General features: G+C 44.8%; 1 long non-coding RNA gene across 4 annotated transcripts in view; it reads left to right on the top strand.

Annotated features, from left to right (window-relative positions):
• Positions 1-20,749, top strand: part of LOC132402576 (uncharacterized) — a 76,194-nt gene that overhangs the window by 29,027 nt on the left and 26,418 nt on the right. The window contains exon 1 of one of the 4 annotated variants that reach the window (XR_009514963.1): positions 1,414-3,954. The exons of 2 other annotated variants lie outside the window; for them this stretch is intronic. This is a non-coding gene — a long non-coding RNA (uncharacterized LOC132402576). Of the gene's footprint in view, positions 1-1,413; positions 3,955-12,049; positions 15,128-20,749 lie in introns of those variants that run through there. One more of the 4 variants, XR_009514961.1, reaches the window with a different exon arrangement.

Here is a 20,749-nt window from a genome sequence, read left to right as displayed (position 1 = left end):
TATCCATGGGTGACCCAACACAATCCACACATCTACTGGTCTACTGGAAGGATAGCCAAATGGAGCCAGTCTTGCCACGCCACTGTCTGCGGTCAGCCCCATCTCCCAGGGAAGCTACCGTGACTCTGCCTGCCCCGGAACCACTTGATTTGTCCCAATTCCCCACCGAATACCATGACCCGGGCCCGGTATTCAGTAGACAACTGGCCCTTTCCCTGCCTCCACACCGCCAGTGCCATCAACTTCTCCCCAGTCCTTGCGACCCACCAGTCGCCTTTTTAACCTATCCCGACCGGAGAGAGTGGCCATGAAGAAGTACGTCAGCAAGTCCCTCACAGCGGGCATTATCAGACATTCATCTTCCCCGGTAGGTGCCAGTTTCTCCTTTGTAGAAAGGAACAATGGGTTGCTTCGTCCTTGTATTGATTACGGAGACCTAAACAGTATAACAGTTAAGAATAAGTACCCTTTACCCCTCATTAGTTTGGCTTTTGAACCAATGCATGGAGCCACCATTTTCTCAAAGTTGGACCTTCAGAATGCCTACCATCTAGTTAGGGTGAGGGAGGGGGTACGAGTGGAAGACGGCCTTTCATACACCTATGGGCCATTTCGAATAATTTGGCAATGCCATTTGGCCTCACCAATGCTCCCACTGTTTTTTAAGCCCTTATTAATGACGTACTGAGGGACTTTATTAATCAGTTCATATTCATTTACTTCGATGATATCCTGATATTTTTTAGCACCCCCCAAGAACACGTTCACCATGTCCATCAAGTTCTCCAGAGACTGTGGGAAAAACCAATTAGTTGTGAAGGCAGAGAAATGTGAGTTCCATGTTGCTTCGGTCAGCTTCCTGGGTTATATCATCGAGAGTGGGCAGGTGAGAACAGACCCGGAGAAGTTCCGGGCAGTGGAATAATGGCCTAGGCCCACGTTCCACAAACAGCTTCAGCTATTCCTGGGGTTTTCAAACTTCTACCGCCGATTTTTCAGAGACTACAGTCATTTATACATGGTAAATGAAGAATGCAGTAGAACAGAGTGATCCAGGAATAATGGTCCATTGTTCCCTGAAGGTGGAATCTCATGTGGATAGGGTGGTGAAGAAAGCTTTTGGTATGTTGGCCTTTATAAATCAGAGCATTGAGTATAGGAGTTGGGATGTAATGTTAAAATTGTACAAGGCATTGATAAGGCCGAATGTGGAGTATTGTATACAGTTCTGATCACTAATTTATAGGAAAAATGTCAACAAAATTGAGAGAGTACAGAGAAGATTTACTAGAATGTTACCTGGGTTTCAGCACCTAAATTACAGGGAAAGATTGAACAAGTTAGGTCTTTATTCTTTGGAGCATAGAAGGTTGAGGGGGGACTTGATAAAGGTATTTAGAATTATGAGGGGGATAGATAGAGTTGACGTGGATAGGCTTTTTCCATTGAGAGTAGGGGAGATTCAAACAAGAGGACATGAGTTGAGAGTTAGGAGGCAAAAGTTTAAGGGTAACACGAGGGGGAATTTTTTTACTCAGAGTGGTAGCTGTGTGGAACGAACTTCCAGTAGAAGTGGTAGAGGCAGGTTGAGTATTATCATTTAAAGTAAAATTGGATAGGTATATGGACAGGACAGCCATGGAGGGTTATGGGCTGAGTGCAGGTCAGTGGGACTAGGTGAGAGGAAGCGTTTGGCACAGACTAGAAGGGCCGAGATGGTTACAGCCGAGTTGTGGCCCCCTTTACCCGGCTTACCTCGCCTACTACCCCCTTCTGTTGGGATTCCAAAGCTGACTCGGCGTTCACCGACCTGAAGAGGCGTTTCACCACAGCTCCTATCCTGGTCCATCTGGACCCAGCCCGTCAATTCATTGTCGAGGTGGATGCCTCTGACTCTGGGATAGGAGCAGACCTGTCCCAACGATCAAGTTAGGATGAAAAGCTTCACCCCGTGCCTTCTATTCTCACTGACTGCCCCCGCCAAGCGGAATTATGACGTGGGGAATCGGGAACTCCTGGTGGTCAAACTAGCATTGGAAGAATGGAGGCACTGGCTGGAGGGGGCAGAATAACCATTTGTGGTATGGACTGATCATAAAACTGGGGTATATTCAGACTACCAATCTTCTGAACTCCCACCAGGCCCGTTGGCCGTTATTTTTTTGGGTGATTCAAGTTATCCTCACATACCATCTGGGGTCCAAGAATGGGAATCCAGAAATGCACTCCCACCAATACAACTCCAAAGAAGACACTTCCAGCCCAGGGACTATCCTCCCACCATCCTGCATGATCACCACCCTCACTTGGGAGATCGAGTCCAAAGTAAAAGAAGCCCAACGGGATGACCCCGACCCTGGCAATGGACCCAGTGATCACCTGTATGTGTTCGTTTCCATCAGGCCTGAGGTTCTCCAATGTGGGCACATGTCTTGGTTCACCGGCCACCCCAGGAGTGATCGGACCTTTGCGCTCCTGAAAAGACACTTTAGGTGGCCATCTGTGGAGGCAGATACCTGCTCTTATGTCTTGGCATGGTCCATCTGTGCCCAGGGAAAAGCCTGTCATTGACCACCTGCAGGGTTACTGCCTGTCCCTGGTGGTGCATCACTTGGACTTTGTCACCGGTCTACCATCTTCACATGGGAACACCACTGTACTCACAGTTGTAGACCGGTTCTCCATGGCAGTGCACTTCGTAGCCCTCCCTAAACTCCCTTCCTCTCAAGAAACTGCAGATCTTCTCGTCCGCCAGGTCTTCTCTCTCCACGGAATCCCCACAGACATTGTCTCCGATCATGATCCCCAGTTTGTCTCCTGTTTGGAAGGCCTTCTGTCAAGCCTTAGGTGCATCGGTCAGCCTGTCAACAGGTTTCCACCACCAGATGAACGGGCAGATGGAACGGGTCAACCAAGACCTGGAGTCGAAGCTACGTTGTGTAACAGCGAACAACCCATCGACCTGGAGCGACCACCTCCCGTGGGTTAAGAATTCCCACAACTCTCTGGTGAGCCCTGCCATTGGAAGGTCTCCATTCGAGTGTTCCCTGGGCTACCAACTCCTGCTGTTCCTGCACAAGAAGAGGAGATTGTAGTACCTTCGGTTCAGGACCACATCGATTGGTGCCTGAAGGTTTGGGAGGAGACACACATGGCCCTACTCAGATCAGCAAAATGCAATAAGAAGATGGCAGACTGGCACTGGACTCCAGCACCTGAGTACGAACTGGGGCAGATGGTGTGGCTTGCATCCAAGGACACCCCACTCAAGAACAAGCATAGGAAACTTGCCCCTTGCTTCCTGGGACCATTCAAGATCGAAAGTATTATCAATCATGCACTGGTCTGCCTAAAACTGCCAAGATCTATGCGCATCCACCCAACTTTTCATGTTACCCAGTTAAAGCCAGTTTCTGTCAGCCCCTTGTGTTCCCCCAACTGAGATTCCCCCACCTACCCATATCATCGACAACCATCTGGCATTCACCGTCCGAAGACTACGGGATGTGCGCCGTAGGGGCAGCGGTTTTCAATTCCTGGTAGACTGGGAAGGGCGTGATTCAGAAGAGCATTCTTGGATCCCCCACTCCCTCATCCATGATTTTCATCGGGACCATCCAGACAGGCCTGGAGAATTGCCAGGAGGCTCCTGTTGAGGGAGGGGTACTATCATGGTCCCTTCTGACTATTTACCTTTGGAATTGGGCCTCAATCCCCTTGTTTAGTTTCCAATCATTCCCAGATTCCACTAACTACACACACCTGCTTTCCATCATCACAACAAGGAGCTGCCAGTTCATTGGTTGACTCCAATGTGAGTAACATTGTTTCATGGTTCTTAGGACTGCCACTTCTAAGTCTAGCATCACTCCTGGACACTGATTCCATGCTCGCTACGTCAAGAATGCCTCCCAACTTTGTTCTGCATTTGGGTTTCTCCACCACCTCGATCAGGTAACACAATGTTGTTCTGTTTAAGAAAGGTTCTAAGAAAAAAAAAACAGGCTGGTGAACGTCAGGTTAGTAGTGGGAAAGGTAGAACATAGAACAGTACAACACTGAAACAGGCCATTTGGCCCACAATGTTGTGCTGAACCAAATCAAAAAGACCCAAACATTAATCCATTCTGCCTACGCAATGTCCACATCCTCCCATCTTCCTTACATCCATATGCCTACCCAAACGTCTTGTAAAAACCTCTAATGTATTTACCTCTACCACAATATCGGGCAGCACATTCCAAGCATCCACCACTCCAAGTCAGAGACTTCTCACATCCCTATTGAACCTACCTCCTCTCACCTTCAATGTATACCCCATTGTATTAGACATTTCAACCCTGGGAAACAGATACTCCTGTCTCCTTGCATTTGCCCTACCAAGTAGCAACACCACACATATCTCTGGGTTAAACTCCATTTGCCATTATTCTGCCTATATTTACAACTGATCTATATTGTGTTGTATTCTTTGCTAGTCTTTGACACTATCCACAACTCCCACCCCAATCTTCGTATTATCCACAAATTTGCTAACCCACCCATCTACATTTTCATCCAGGTCGTTTGTATACATCAGAAACAGCAGAGATCCCAGCACAGACCCATGTGGAACACCACTGATTACAGACCTCCAAATTGGGAAAATGTCCCTTGAACCACTACCCTCTGTCTTTCATGCACAAGCCAGTTCTGAAACCAAACAGCCAATTTGCTGCAGACCCCAATGCATCTGAATCTTTCAGATTAATTTCCCTGAGGGACTTTGTCAAATGCCTTACTAAAATCCATGAAGACTGCATCCACTGCCCTCCCCTCATCAATCTCTCTCATCACTTTGTCAAAGAGATTCTTGTCAAGTTGGTAAGGTACAACCTGCCATACACAAAGCCATGCTGGCTCTCCCTAAATTCCAGCAGTTTTCCTACAACTGACATGAGACTCACTGGTCTATAGATCCCAGGATTTTCCCTTGTCCCCTTCTTGAATAGAAGTACAACACTGGCCAATCGCCAGTCCTCTGGAACCTCACCCGTGGCAAGAGAAGACAGAACAATACTGGTCAATGGTCCAACAATCTCGTCTCCTGCCTCCTTGACCAACCTAGAGTAAATCCCATCAGGCCCAGGGGATTTACCCACTTTAATACTCATCAGGATGCCCAACTCTTCCATCTCCTTAAATGCACTAAAGAATTTATACAGTCAGCACTCATCTCCTGGTCCTCCATATCCGTGTCCATTGTAAATACTGAAGCAAAGTATCTCACTCAAGTTCTCTGCATCCAAACAAATGTTACCTCCTTTATCCTCAAGTGGTCCTGCCATCTCCCCAGTTAACCTCTTGCTCTTGATGTATGTATAGAATGCCTTAGGATTCACCTTAATCCTACTTCCCAAGGACTTCTCATGGCCCCTCCTGGCTTTCCTAATTCCCTTCTTTAATTCTTTTCTGACTTATATATACTCCTCATGTGCTTCGTTGGATCCTAACTTCCAAAGCTTTACATACTTTTTCTTCACTAAATTCATCATTTCTGTGGACATCCAAGACTCTCCTTATCTTCCAATTGCTATCCTTCTAACCTTTCCTGTACTCAGTGCAATTGAGCTTTAAGCACCCTCCACATGTCTGATGTTGACTGGCCAGAGAACAGGTTGTCCAAATGAACTCTTCTTAGTTCCTGCCTCGTGCACTCATTATTTGCCCTACTCCACTTTAAAACTGTTCCACAAGGACCATACCTATTCTTATCAATCACTATCCTGAAAGATAAGGAGTTGTGGTTACTGTTCCCAAACTGCTCACTCACTGAAAGTTCATTCACGTAGCCAGGCTAATTACCCAACACCAGGTCTGGTACAGCCCCTCCTCTCATTGGGCCACCCACACATTGATTTAGAAACTTTCCTGGATGCAGTTATCAAATTCTGCCCCATCTAAACCCCTTGCCCAGAAGGTCCCAGTTTATATTAGGAAAGTTGAAAGCCCCATGATAACCTTTTTAATTTTACACATTTTGGTCACACAATGCCATGGTGGCTATTAGGGGGTCTGGTGTACAATTCCTTCAGTGTGATTGCACCCTTCCTATTCCTGAGTTCTACCCAAATGTATTCAGTGTCTGACCCCAACTTGTCTGGTTCCTGATTAGTAGTGCAACACCTCCTCCAACTCTTTTACCTCCTCATCAATCTCTTCTAAAACTTTGAAAATCTAGTGCAAAATCACCAATTTCTTCCTCTCTTAAAAAAATTTCAATAATGGTCACAGTTCCATGTACCAATCCATGCTTGAAATTCATCATCCTTACCCATAATACTCTGAGCAGTAAAATATACACACTTCAAACTAACTGACCCATCATACCTGTTACTTCAATTTTGCATTCAATCCTTCCTACTTCCTTCTTTCCAGTCCAATCCTTCCCTTACTGACTTGGTGCACCGGTTCCCAGTCCCCTGCAAAATAAGTTTATTCTAAGGGATGGGATATATGAGTATTTGGATAGACTGGGGCTGATTTGGGATGGTCAGTATGGTTTTGAGAATGCAAGGTAATGTCTAACCAATCTTAATGAGTTTTTCGAGGAAGTTACCAGGAAAGCTGATTAAGGCAAGGAAGCGGATGATTTCTACAAGCCATTTGACAAGGTCTTGCATGGGATGTTTATTAAGCATGTTCAGTCGCTTGGCCTTCAAGATGAGGTATTAAATAGAATCAGACATTGGCTTTGTGGTAATAGATGGTTGCCTTTCTAGCTGGATGCCTGTGACTAGAGGTGATCCGGAAGGATCAGTGCTGGGCCCTTTGATGTTATTCATCTCCATCAATGATCTCGATGATAATGTGGTTAACTGGATCAGCAAATTTGTAGATGACCCCTAGATTGGGGTTATATGGACAGTGAAGAAGACCACTAGAGCTGGACAGGCTGGTAAAAGAGCAGATTAATGCAGACAAATGTGAGGTGATGCACTTTGGTAGGACCATCCAGAGTAGGTCTTACACAGTGAACAGTAGGGCACTGAGGAGTGCAGAAGAACAAAGGGATCATGGAATATAGGTCCACAATTCATTAAAAGTTGTGGCATAGGAAGATAGTTTTGTAAAGAAAGTTTTTGGCACATTGACCTTCATGAATCAAAGTACTGAGTGCAGGAGATCAGATGAAATGTTGAAGAATTATGGGACATTGTTGAAGCCTAATTTGGAGTATTTGTGCAGTTTTTGTCACTTATGTCACAGGCCTATCTCAATCCATCATCAGTAGTGTCTCAAGAGCTAGTATCCACCATCAAAGATCCTCACTTTCAGTGCCATGCCACCTTCTCACAGCGACCAGGAATAGAGAAATACAGTAAGGCAGGAGTACAGAAGGTTAAAGTCTCACACAACCGTGTTTATAAATAGTTATTTCCTCTAAGCCTTTCAGTTGTTGAACCTTTAACCACAACATTTTAGCAATAACACTAACCATAACAGTTGAGCAATAATCTTTGATTGCTAAACACAAACAATACTTTGTGTTTATTTCTAATTGAGTTTTTTCCTGTAAAAATTGCATATTTGCTGTTTTTCTTCTGAATGTTGGTGATATGATCAAAGGTTTAGAAGTTCATTTTACTCTGAAAGTATGCTCGCAGTGTACAATCCTGAGGTTTATTTTCTCCAGATAGCCATGAAGCAAAGAAAACCATGGAAATCATTCAAAGAAAGACTTCAACTGCATCCTCCCCCCCAAAAAAAATACTGCCAATTGCCCCAAATTACATTGTGCAGTATTATCATTGCTGTTAAAATTAAGTTTTCATTTCACCTGAGCACACATGGGCTTGTGCATGTGACAATAAACTCCACTTTGACTTTAAGAACACACATGAGACTAACAAGAGAGTGGAAAGGCATTGTGACCTGGACATGCAGATCGACCTAACAACAGCATTGTGACACAGTTATTTGAGCAAGAGACTGGGAGAGTGAAATAGCTGCTTAAATCATTGGAGCACTGAGTCTCAGAGGACAGAGAGACCGATTGTGAAACAAGCAGGTTAAAATAACACCTCACATCAACTCCTGACTTCTCCCCTCAGACTGAACAGGGATTTCTTCAGGGGGTAGTCAGAAAGAAGAGATGTAGAATCTCTGAAAGACAGTTAGGAAATGGGACTTTTAAGTTGTGAATTAAAAATAAGAAGGAAGGATCATTGAAAGAAATTGAAAGACCCAGGGATCACTAGAGCACGTTAGATTACTGCACCTTGACTAGGATCCCGAAAGGTATTGATGGTAAATGATAGAGGAGGGGCCTTAATGGACATGGTATTGGGTAATGTGTTGGCCATATGACTGACCTTTTCAAAGGGAGACCACCTGCATGCCCTCACCAGCATCTCCTCCATTTCCTGCACATCTGTTCTCAGGGACCACTGATCACGATTCCTTAAGGTTTATGATTGTGGAACTTGGAGGAGGGCAAATTATGATGGTATTAAGCAGGAACAGCTGTTTTGAGCAAGTCAGTATCTGTCATGTGGAGGGTTTAAAGACCAATTGCACTGAGTACAGGACAGCTATGTTCCAGTCATAAGGAAGGACAAGGTTGACAAGGTCATGATTCCTTGCATGATGAGAGAGGTGGTGAATTTAGCTGAGAAAAAGAATGCATTCCTAAGGTTTAGAAAATGTAAACCAGAGCCCAAAAGAAGTGTGAAAAGAATTGAAGATGGAAACTTGCAGAGCCAGGAGCGGCCAGGAAAAGTAATTGGCAAGCAGGTTTCAAGTTAAGTCGCTTTTATTGTCATTTCAACCATAACTGCTGGTGCGGTACATAGTAAAAATGAGACAATGTTTTTCAGGACCATGGTGTTACATGACACATTACAAAAACCTGACTGAACTACATAAAACAAAACACAGAAAAAAAATACACACAACTACACTATACTACAGACCCAGGACTGCATAAAGTGCACAAAAGAGTGCAGGCATTACAATAAATAATAAACAGGAAAATAGGACAAGGTGTCAGACCAGGTGCTGTGTATTGAGGAGTCTGATAGCTCGGGGGAAGAAACTGTTACATAGTCTGGTTGTGAGAGCCTGAATGCTTCGGTGCCTTTCCCCAGATGGCAGGAGGGAGGAGAGTTTGTATGAACGGTGCATGGGGTCCTTCATAATGCTGTGTGCTTTGCGGATGCAACATGTAGTGTAAATGTCCATGATGGCGGGAAGAGAGACCCCGATGATCTTCTCAGCTGACCTCACTATCCGCTGCAGGGTCTTGTGATCCGAGATGGTGCAATTTCTGAACCAGGCAGTGATGCAGCTGCTCAGGATGCTCTCAATACAACCACTATAGAATCTGATGAGGATGGGGAGTGAGAGATGGACTCTCCTCAGCCTTCACAGAAAGTAGAGATGCTGCTGGGTTTTCTTTGCTATGGAGCTGGTGTTGAGTGACCAGATGAGATCCCAAGGATTTTAAAGAGAATCCCAAGGCATTTTATACATGCATCAACTAAAGAACAGATAAGACCACTCAAAGATAGAGGGAACACGTCCATGGAGTCGGAGAAGTTTGTAGATGTCTTAAATGAGTAAGTTACTTGAGTATTTACCAAGGAAAAACCAGGGAGGGAAGCGAGATCTCTATGGGACATTCAGAGATAACAAAAAAGTCTCTTGAAGGACATGATGTGATATAGAAAGGTTATTGAGGGAGTCGCGAGATGAGATCTTTGGGACATTAACTAAGATCTTTCTGTTCTCTGCTACCACAGGTGAGGCCCTGGAGAACTGGCAAGTTGCTAATGTAGTTTCTTTGTTCAAGAAGGAAACCAGGATAATTCTGGACAGTACTTTCTTTGCCACAACCTGTGCACCCAATTTCAGGAAGCTATTGACTTGGAATGGAAGGCATATGACATGCTTGCCTTTATTAGTCAAGGATCTGAGTTCAAGGGTCAGGAATTTATGTTGCAGCTTTATATAATTCTAGTGAAGATGTATGTGGAGTACCCATTCTTCATTTGTCTGTCTCTATCTCTGGAGACAGACCATCTGCTGATATCTTTTATAAACCTACTGACTCTCACAGCTATCTTGACTTTGCTTCCACCCACCCTCTCACTTGTAAAAATACGATTCTGTTCTCAGTTCTTCTGACTCCATTGGATCTGTTCAAGATGAGATTTCTCATTGTAGATCATCTGAGATTTACTCCTTTTTAAAGAACAGGGTTTATCTTCCTCTGTCATCGATGCTGCCCTCACCTGCATCTCCTCCATTTCCTGCATATCTACACTCACCCCAGTCTCCTACTGCCATGTCAGGGATAGGGTTCTTCATGTCCTTACCTACTACTTCACAGTGGTTTGAACGGGGCACAACTGCACAAGCGCGTGGAGTTCAGCCAGTGAGGACAGCGAGAAGCGTTTAAAAGTGAGAAAATTCAAAAGGTGATAGTTATTTCTTCCTGACGAAGAGTCTTGGCCTGAAATGTCGACAGTGCTTCTTCCTATAGATGCTGCCTGGCTTGCTGCATTCCACCAGCATTTTGTGTGTGCTGCTGTGGTTATTTCTTCAGCTGTTTGAATGTGGCATGACTGTGCAAGCGCATGAAGGTCAGTCAGTGAGAAGAACTTAAAAAGAAAACAGATTTAGATGGCGAGCGTCTGAGTAGAGGGAGACAGTTGGAAGGCTTGGCTCAGTGGGGCTTCAGCGATAAAGGGTTGAGTCAAGATAGGCTATCTGTCTAGATTACAGACAGGAAGTATATGTGTGAGGCTGGTTTTCTGTGCTTGGTGTCAGATGTGGGAAGTCCAGGAGACTCCCAGCCTCCTGGATGGCTGCACCTGCACCAGATGTGTCAAGCTGCAGCTGCTTAGGGATGGTTTAGGGAACTGGAGATGCAGCTCGATGACCTTTGTCTGGTCAGAGAGAGTGAGGAGGTGATAGGAGATATAGGCAGATAGTTTCTCCAGGGCCTCGGGAGAAGGATAAGTAGGTAACAGTCAGGAGAGAGGAGGGCAAGAGGCAGATGCTAGAGAGTTCTCCAATGGCTGTCCCTCTTAACAATAAGTACACCTGTTTGAGTACTGTTGCGGGGAACAGCCGACCTGGAGGAAGCCACAGTGGTCGCGCATCTGGCACAGGGTCTGGCCCTGTGGCTCAGAAGGATAGGGAAAGGAAGTGGATAGCAGCAGTGATAGGGGACTGTATAGTTAGGAGGTCAGACAGGCGATTCTGTGGATGCAGGAAAGAAATGCAGTTGGTAGTTTGCCTTCCAGGTGCCAGGGTCTGGGATGATTCTAATCGTGTCTACGATAACTTGAAGTGGTAAGTAGAACAGCCAGAGGTCGTGGTACATATTGGTACCAGTGACATAGGCAGGAACAAGGAGGAGATATGAAAGCAGACTACAGGGAGTTAGGAAGATAGTTGAGAAGCAGGACCACAAAGGTAGTCATCTGAGGATTACTGCCTGTGCCATGTGACAGTGAGTATCAGAATAGAATGAGGTGGAGATAAATATTGTGGATAGTGTGGAGGGCTAGAGGTTCCAGTGGGACATTGATAGGATGCAAAACTGGGCTGAGAAGTGGCAGATGGAGTTCAATCCAGATAACTGTGGTGATTCATTTTGGTAGGTCAAATATGATGGCAGAATATTGCATTAATGGTAAGACTCTTCGCAGTGTGGAGGATCATAATGATCTTGGGGTCCGAGTCCATAGGACACTCAAAGCTGTTACACAGGTTGACACTGTGGTTAAGAAGGCAAACGGTGCATTGGCCTTCATCAATCTTGAGATTGGGTTGAAGAGCTGAGAGGTAATGTAGCAGCTGTATAGGACCATGGTCAGGCCCCACTTGGAGTACTGTGCTCAATTCTGGTCGCCTCACTACTGGAAGGCCGTGGAAACCATAGAAAGGGTGCAGAGAAGATTTGCAAGGATGTTTCCTGGATTGGAGAGCATGCCTTATGAGTATAGGTTGAGTGAACTCAGCCTTTTCTCCTTGAAGCAACAGAGGATAACAGGTGATCTGATAGAGGTGTACAAGATAGTTAGAAGCATTGATCGTGTGGATAGTCAGAGGCTTTTTCCTCACAGCTGAAATGGCTAACATGAGAGGACATAGTTTTAAGGTGCTTGGAAGTAGGTGCAGAGGAGATGTCAGGGGCAAGTTTTTTTACGAAGAGAGTGGTGAGTGCATGGAATAGGTTGCCAGCAGCGGTAGTGGAGGTGAAAGCGATAGGGTCTTTTAACAGACACCTGGATAGGTACATGGAGCTTAGAAAAATAGAGGGCTATGGGTAAGCCTAGGTAGTTCTAAGATAAGGACGTTCGGCACAGCTTTGTGGGCTGAAAGGCCTGTATTGTTTCTGTCAGTTTTCTATGTTTCTGTGTTTCACAAACCTCAGTATCCAGTTCATCATTCCCAATAACTTCTACTATTTACGGCGGGATCCAACCTGAATGCATCTTTCTGCTAAAACCCCTCACAATCTTGGCTTTCAATAGGGATTGTTCTCTATGTGATGCCATTCTCCACTCGACCTTCTCCACTGATCTCCCTCCTGATGATATCTGTCATAACCTTAGTCTTTGCTTAGTACAGATTCTGATGCTGATGTGTGCATCACCATCTCTGAATGGATCAGTCAACATGACAGAGAACACCAGACAATATCTTTGACATCAAGACATAGCTCTGCTTAACCCTGTCTGAGACCGTGAAAGGCTCAGATGTCTCACCATTACCCTGAACTCTAGCTTGATTGCCATCATGGAACTGTGACGCCATAGTGATGAACTTCCATGGGAAACCATACTTTACCATTGTCTTCCACAGACCCTCTCTGCAAACAGTGTCGAAAGCCTTCGTCAGGTTGACATAGCTGGAGAACAGGTCAGCATTTTGCTCCTGACATTCCTCTTGCAGCAAACACCACACTGATAGTCCCACACTCTTTCTAGTTCCATACTGGCTCTCTGATAGCAGTCTCCTGTCAATGTCTGATTTGAGAAGCGTGGCAAACGTCTTGACTATGATGGCCAACAAGGATATTCCCCGATAGTTATCCAGCTTTCCCTCTCACTTATACAGGTGGATGATGGATGCATCTTTCAATTCCAGTGTTAGCTTCTCTTACTAACACAAGAGTTGGAAGGTAAATGCAATGTCAGCATTCATTTAGCAAGGACTAGAAGATAAAAGGAAGGGTGTGAAAACAATGCTTTGTAAGGCACTGATGATGCCTCATGTGGAATATTGGGAGCAGTTTGGGCCCCTCAGTTTTGAAAAATTGTACTGGCATTGGAGAGGATGTAGAGGAGATTTATGTCAATGATTCCAGGAATGAAAGGGTAAATGTCTGAGGACTATTTTCTGATTATGGGCCTATATTTGCTGGAATTTAGAAGAATGAGGGAGAATCTCATTGAAACCTATCAAATATTGAAAGGCCCAGACAGCATGGATGTAGTGAGGATGTTTCCTACAGTAGGAGAGTCTATGACCAGAGGGCACAGTGTTATGGTCTGGTCCGGAGCCCGCATTCCGGGTCTTGATCCGGTCCACGGACTCCAGACTCCGGGTCTTGTAACTGCCCCTCCTTTCAGCCTTAAGCCCAAATAAGATCATCTTGTCTTAAGGAGGCACACCTGATGCCTATCGGCTGGAAGGTGAAAATAAGAGACACTGGGACTGAGTTTAGTTGGGGGGTTGTTCTGTTTATTCTGACCTGTTTGTCTGGTTTTGTTCTGCTTGTTGTGTTTGTCCTGGCTTTGAGTACCCTCTGTTAATCAACAAGTTCTGTGAGTCAGTCTCATAGTCACCCTGGACTGAACTCCCTTCCGATTCTTGCCTTTGTTGGGTAAGCACACTGGACTGCCGTTGCCTGGTGGGGGACTCTGAACTTCCTACCCCTTGCTCCCAGGTGCTCTGTGCCTTGCCCAGGCCCCCATGTTCCTGCCTGCGAGGTAACCCTGGGGAATTATTGTGGCCCGCCCTGAGGACTCTGACCCTTTCCTACCCCTTGCTCCTGATGGTTTGTGCCATGCAACCTGCCCAGGTGCTCTGCATCTTGCCCAAGCCCCCATGTTCCTGCCTGGGAGGTGGCCCTGACCAGGAGTTATTGTGGCCCACCCTGAGGACTCTGACCCTTTCCTACCCCTTGCTCCCAACGGGTTGTGCCCCGCAACCGGTCCAGGTGCTCCGTGTCTTGCCCAAGCCCCTGTGTTCCTGCCTGGGAGGTGACCCTGCCCAGGAGTTATGCAGCCTGCCCAGGGGCTCCCCTCCCAGCATTCCTTGTCCCAAAGACCCATCCTCTTGCCTAGCCAAGATCCTGCCTCGCCATGAACTCCGGGAGCCTCCTCACCTGAACTTTAAGACTCTCTCGGAACCCCAGCATCACCTTGAACGTCATGACCCTCACGCTCACCACGGTCTCCATGTCTTGTCTCTCGTTTAGTTGTTCCCGTCCTGTCCCTAGTACTTCAGTGCCTGCGTCCTGCAATTGGGTCCAGCCCTGTCCCTTTATGACACACAGACACAGAATTGAGGGAACTCCATTAAGAACAGAGATGAGGAAGAATTTATTTTGCCAGAGCATGATGTATCTGTGAGACAGCTGTGGAGGCCAAGTTATTGAGTATATTTAAAGTGGAGGTTGATAGGTTCTTGGTTAGACAGGCCATTGAAGGTTATGGGAAGAAGTCAGCAGAATGAGATTGAGAGGGATAATAAAACAGCCACGATGGAATGGTGGAACAGACTCAATAAGACAAATGGCATAATCTGCTCCTGTTGTATGACTTACATGAATGTCACAACAAAGCTTCCTCTTTTACATCCTCCCTCGCTCTGAAGGTGAGTTACTCATCTGGTCCTTGGCCTCATCATCCTGTCCAATGGAAAGTTTAACATTTCAGTACTTGCGTTTCAAACTTCAGCTGTACTGATTCTGCTAACTATGTTTTTCCAGTCGATCTCTATCGCCACTACAGGCAACTGAGAAGGAGAAGCAGAGTCCAGCAGCATTGGCAGAAGGCTGTCTCTGGGAGCTGCTGGGCAGAACTGCCTACGGTAGCATCAAGAATGCCATCAAGCCTGTTTTAATGTACGTGTTCATCAGGCCAGACAAATAGTTCCTTAGAGAACCACATTACTATAAATGTCTCCTCTACCTCCTCCTTGTTGGTAGCAGTGAGAAGAGGGCATGACCTACATTTCATGAAAGATGCTGCTTATTTGAGACATTTCTATTTGAAGGGGTCCTGGATGCAGAGGGGGCTGGTGGCTTCTACCCATGATGGTGCTGGCTGAATGATGAGTATCTTTTCAGGAAATTTGCAATTCTTTGGTCTCCGATATTCTAGAATACAAGAGCAGGGATATGATCCTCCAGAAGGCATAATGACAAACTGCTTTAAAAAGCCATCTCATAGGCATTTAACAAACTCACTCTCTTGAGATCCATTACCAGCCTGATTTTCCCAGTCAACCTTCATGTTGAACTCTCCCACGACTATCATATCATTGTCCTTTTGATGGGCCTTTTCTATTTTCCATTGTGATTCACATCCCAGCTACTGTTAGGAGGACAGTATATAACTGCCTTAAGGTGCCTTTTACCCCTGCGGTTTCTTTTCTCAACTCTCAAGATTTCAACATCTTTCAATTCTACGTCACAACTTTCTGCTGATTTGATGCCATTCCTTACCAGTGGAGCCACGCCATCCTCTCTGCCTACCTTCCTATCCCTCTGATATAACATGTAACCTTGAACTCTCAGGTCCAACTACAACCACCTTTCAGCCAGGATTCTGTGATGGCAACAACATCAACCCTGACCCTTTGTAATAGTGCAACAAGATCATCCACCTTATTTCTTTATACCCTGTGCATTGAGATATAAGACTTTGAGTACTGTATTTGCCATCCTTTCTGATTCTGCATCCCTGATGCACTGCTGCCTGCAAATTTTTCTTAACATCCAGCTGCCTGTACTGACAGTCTGACAGCATGCAATTTTTGCTTTTTTTACCATCTGTCCAATCCTGAGTCCCTTCACTCTGGTTTCCACCAGAAAATACTTATTCAATACTACAGTAAAAATTAATCACTCAGAAAACTGTTCTTCAAGCAGAACAAGTCTCAAGTCAAGTCACTTTTATTGTCATTTCGAACATAACTGCTGGTACAGTACACAGTAAAAACGAGACAGTGTTTTTCAGGACCATGGTGCTACATGAAACAGTACAAAAACTACACTGAACTACGGAAAAACAACACAGAAATAAAACTAAACTAGACTACAGACTTACCCAGCACTGCAGAAAGTGCACAAAGCAGTGCAGGCATTGCAATAAATAATAAACAAGACCATAGGCGCAGTAGAATCATACTTTGAATAGCCTCCAGAGGCATATTAAACTGTTATGCATATAAAGGCTACTCTAAAGTGCAAGCAGATAACTAATTGTTAAACTGTAAAGAACTGGACAGTTAAACAACTAGATCAAACATATATTTTCAGTCAGTGTCATGGGGTTTTGGAAATCTACCTGAAATGATCCCAGAATCTGAAACAGTCTCAGTGAATCTGTAACTCAATGAGTACATGATGTCCTGTAACTCAGGGCTACAGACCAAAGTGGGATTAGTGTAAAGCCTCCTTCTAGACAGAATGGCGTCAATCTGTGCTGTAAATGTCAATGATGGTGACGATTTACTCTGCTCACATGGTCCATCTGTAAAACGGTATTCAGGATCGACAAAAATGTCAAAAGCAGCAAACTTCATTTATGTAGCATCTTGAACACATCCTAATGTATTTCAGAAGAGACATCAGCTCAGCTGGTGAAGGTGAAGAAGCTGTTCCTGAAACACTGAGTGTGCAATTTTTGGCTCCTATACTTTCTTAATGGCAGCAATGAGAAATGGGCATGTTGATTACAGTAATAGGCAGATGCAACAGGAGCATTCCCATGCAGGTCTGACAAAGAGCTTGAAAAAGCAACAAGCTTTTTGATGGGAGTCATTTGTTAGTGTATTGCACAGATGTAACAGGAGTGGTAAAGATTTTCGATGAGAAAACCCAGTCTCTATAAAAAAGTGGTACTAACTAGACAAGCAGTCATCATCAGAGTGACTTGAGGCAGAGTAGTAAGGCTTTGGCTCAACAAGGGTTCTGAGAACAGGCAGAGGCAATGTCCAAGATGTTTGATCCCAGTGTGGATGAGAATGGGGGCTGTAGGAAGGATGAGCAACCTAACTGTAGCACCGTATTTCAGGGAGACATTCAAGCAGGGGAGAGAAGAGAAATGTAGTGAATATTAGGGGTAGTATAGTCAAGGGAATAGATTAAGCTCTCTTTCATGAGGATAGAGCATCCCAAAAGTTGTGTTGTCTGCCTGGTGCCTGGGTTTGGGACATCTTATCTCATCTGCAGGGGAATATTCAGTGGGAGTTTACCACTCCTATATAACCTCTTTACCACTCCTATATAACAATTACAGCATGGAAACAGGCCATCTCGGCCCTTCTAGTCCGTGCCACACACTTACTCTCACCTAATCCCACTGACCCGCACTGAGCCCATAACCCTCCATTCCTTTCCTATCCATATACCTACCCAATTTTGCTTTAAATGACAATACCGAACCTGCCTCTACCACTTCTACTGGAAGCTCATTCCACATAGCTACCACTCTCTGAGTTAAGAAATTCCCCCTCATGTTACCCTTAAGCTTTTGCCCCTAAGTCTCAACTCACGTCCTCTTGTTTGAATCTCCCCTACTCTCAATGGAAAAAGCCTATCCACGTCAACTCTATCTACCCCCTCATAATTTTAAATACCTCGATCAAGTCTCCCCTCAACCTTCTACGCACCAAAGAATAAAAACCTAACTTGTTCAATCTTTCCCTGTAACTTAGGTGCTGAAACCCAGGTGACATTCTAGTAAATCTTCTCTGTACTCTCTCTATTTTGTTGACATCTTTCCTATAATTTGGTGACCAGAACTGTACACAATACCCCAAAGTCAGCCTTACCAATGCCTTGTACAATTTTAACATTACATCCCAACTCCTATACTCAATGCTCTGATTTATAAAGGCCAACATACCAAAAGCTTTCTTCACCACCCTATTCACATGAGATTCCAACTTCAGGGAACTATACACCATTATTCATAGATCACACTGTTCTACTGCATTCCTCAATGCCCTACCATTTACCATGTATGTCCTATTTGGATTATTCCTACCAAAATGTAGCACCTCACACTTATCAGCATTAAACTCCATCTGCCATCACTCAGCCCACTCTTCTAACTGGCCTAAATCTCTCTGCAAACTTTGAAAACCTACTTCATTATCCACAAAACCACCTAACTTAGTATCATCTGCATACTTACTAATCCAATTTAGTGAGAATGAGCAGTACACCAATCCCCGTTTCTAATGACATTTGAAATATTTCTGACAGAGCCCCTGCTATTTCTACACTAACCTCCCTCAAGGTCCTAGCAAATATCCTGTCAGGATCCGGAGATTTATCCACTCTTATATTACTTAAAAGCGCCAGTACTGCCTCTTCTTTAATCATCATAGTTTCCATAACTTCCCTACTTGTTTCCCTTACCTTACTCAATTCAATATCCTTCTCCTTAGTGAATACCCAGGAAAAGAAATTGTTCAAAATCTCCCCCACTCATAGCTGTCCACTCTGATTCTGTAAGGGACCAATTTTATCCCAAACTATCCTTTTGCTATTAATATAACTGTAGAAACCCTTTGGATTTATTTTCACCTTATTTGCCAATGCAACCTTGTATCTTTTAGCTTTTCTAATTTCTTTCTTAATATTCTTCTTACATTCTTTATATTCCTCGAGCACCACATTTACTCCATGCTGCCTATATTTATTGTAGATATCTCTCTTTTTCCTAACCAAGTTTCCAATATCTCTTGAAAACCATGGCTCACTCAAACTTTTAACCTTTCCTTCCAACCTAACAGGAAGATAAGGATTCCGCACCCTCAAAATTTCATCTTTAAATGACCTCCACTTCTCTATTACATCCTTCCCATAAAGCAAATTGCCCCAATCCACTCTTCTAAATCCTTTTGCATCTCATCAAAGTTAGCCTTTCTCCAATCAAAAATATCAACCCTGGGTCCAGTCCTATCCTTCTCCATAATTATATTGAAACTAATGACATTGTGATCACTGGACCTGAAGTGCTCCCCAACACATACCTCCATCACCTGACCTATTTCATTCCCTAGCAGAAGATCCAACACTGCACCTTCTCTAGTTGGTACCTCTATGTATTGCTGCAAAAAACTTTCCTGCACATATTTTACAAACTCCAAACCATCCATCCCTTTTACAGTATGGGCTTCCCAGTCTATGTGTGGAAAAATAAAATCTCCCACAATCACAACCCTGTGCTTACTACAAATATCTGCTATCTCTGCAAATTTGCTCCTCCAATTCTCTCTCCCCATTAGGTGGTCTATAGTACACCACCATAAGTGTTCCTACACCTTTCCCATTCCTCAATTCCACCCAATTATCCTCCCTAGATGAGCCTTCTAATCTATCCTGCCAGCGCACCGCTGTAATATTTTCTCTGACATGCAACGCAAAACCTCCTCCTCTTGCCCCTCTGAATCTATCAAACCTGAAGCAACAAAATCTAGGAATAGTTGGTTGCCAATCACACCCCTCCTGCAACCATGTTGCACTAATAGCTACAACATCATATTTCCAGGTATCAATCCATGCTCCAAGCTCATCCACCTTTCTTACAATGCTCCTAGCATTAAAATAAATGCATTTAAGAAATTCTCCACCTCTTCCTTTCTGTTTACCTCTAACAGTACAAAGAACTTTACTGTCTTCTTTTTCTTCCTTCTCCCATACATCTGTTTCTACATTCTGGTTCCCCTCCCCCCTCATATCTACAAAAGTATTTTAAATTCACTGGAGCCTCTCCAGCAGACCTACCTGCAAGAATATTTGTCCCTCTCCAGATCAGATGTAAACCGTCCCACTGGAATAGGTCCCATCTTCCCTGGAAAACTGCCCAATTATCTATAAATCTGAAGCCCTCTCCCCTGCACCATGTCTTCAGCCACGTGTTGATCTGCACTATCCTCCTATTTCTAAACCCTCCTGCACATGACACTGGTAGCAATCCTGAGATTGCTATCCTGGAGGTGCTGTCCTTTAACTTGGCACCTAGCTCCCTAAACTCACCTTTTAGGACCTCCTGACTCTTCCTACCCACATCATTGGTCCCTACGTGGACCACGACATCCGGCTGCTCACCCTCCCTCTTGAGAATACTGAGAACTCGATCCGAGATATCACGGACCCTGGCACCAGGGAGGCAACAGACCATCTGGGATTCTCAATCTCTTCCACAGAACATCCTATCTGTCCCCCTAACTATCAAATCCCCTATCACTACTGCTCTCCTCTTTTCCCTCCTCCCCTTCTGAGCTGAGGGTCCAGTCTCGGTGCCAGAGATGCAACTACTGCAACTTGTCCCTGGTAGGTCGTCCCCATCAACAGTATCCAAAACTGTATACTGATTGTTGATGGGAACGACCACAGGTGTGCTCTGCTCTTCCTGTCTGTTCCCCTTCCCCCTCCTGACAGTCACACAACTACCTGTCTCCTAACTCCTAGGGGTGACTATCTCCCTGAAACTCCTGTTTATTTCTG

This window comes from Hypanus sabinus, chromosome 12, assembly GCF_030144855.1.
Source record: "Hypanus sabinus isolate sHypSab1 chromosome 12, sHypSab1.hap1, whole genome shotgun sequence".
In the NCBI taxonomy this organism is placed as follows: Eukaryota; Metazoa; Chordata; class Chondrichthyes; order Myliobatiformes; family Dasyatidae; genus Hypanus; species Hypanus sabinus.
Note: the sequence above shows the minus strand (reverse complement) of the source record. Positions and strands in the feature narration are given on the sequence as shown.